General features: G+C 40.4%; 1 non-coding gene across 1 annotated transcript; it reads left to right on the top strand.

Moving 5' to 3' along the window:
* Positions 1-410: 410 nt before the first annotated feature.
* LOC124892011 lies at positions 411-517 on the top strand. The gene has a single exon (XR_007050023.1). It is a non-coding gene; the product is annotated as a small nucleolar RNA R71 (small nucleolar RNA).
* Positions 518-940: the final 423 nt, after the last annotated feature.

Genomic DNA, 940 nt, shown 5'->3' with positions numbered 1-940 from the left:
CCACATAGTTGACAAAATCTGAATTACCCTTGCAAGCATCAGTTACAAGTTCACTACTTCCACAAACCACATACTAAGAATTAACCTGTTGGACTACATTCGCTGTGGCGGCTAGTTGTATAATACCCAACTTTATGTTATTAAGATGAGTAATCATATAATTTTGCATGGATGCGATCTGTGCCTGTAATGCAGTGACCAGATCTACCTCCAATATCCCTGCAACCTTTTTAGGAGTACTCCTCGACTCTGCATGCCAGTCAGAGTTTCCTTGTGAAATCCAATTCAGCAATGCGTACAATTCTTCATACGTCTTCTCAAGATCCTGTCCACCTGCTGTTGAATCCAAGAGAATCTTCATGTTTGGATCCAATCCTTCTAAGAAAGTATGTAGAAGAGCATCATTGGATTGATGATGGTGAGGAAAATTTATGAGCATAACCTTAAATCTCTCCTAATATTGGTTGAGATTCTCTCCGTCTTTCTATTTAAAACTCAAGATTTCACTCCTCAAGCATGCCGTCTTTCCAGATGGAAAGAATTGAATAAGAAACGTCCGAGCTAGATCTTCCCATGTAGTGATGGAGAGTGGTGGTTCAGCATGTAACCATTTTTTTCTTCCCCCCATTAGAGAGAAGGGAAAGAGTGTCAACCTAATATAATCAGGATTCACCCCTTCAAGAGTGTATGGATCATTGATTTCCAAGAAGGTCTTTATATGCTGCTGCAGATCTCGTGTGAAAGGCCATGAAATTGCCTCACTAAATTCAGCAATTGCACCATATTCTTCTTTAATTCAAATCGACCTCCTGGTTTGGGCTTGAGAATACTGCTCGTCACATGGTTCGTGAGTAGGATTGCCACTTCACAAATAGGTCTAGTAGCTGGTTGAGAATGCACAATTGGAATGACAAAAGGTGGAATATTTCCGGCATTTGGA

Source organism: Capsicum annuum, chromosome 1 (genome assembly GCF_002878395.1).
Source record: "Capsicum annuum cultivar UCD-10X-F1 chromosome 1, UCD10Xv1.1, whole genome shotgun sequence".
Classification (NCBI taxonomy): domain Eukaryota; kingdom Viridiplantae; phylum Streptophyta; class Magnoliopsida; order Solanales; family Solanaceae; genus Capsicum; species Capsicum annuum.
This window is presented reverse-complemented; position numbering and strand designations above follow the sequence as displayed.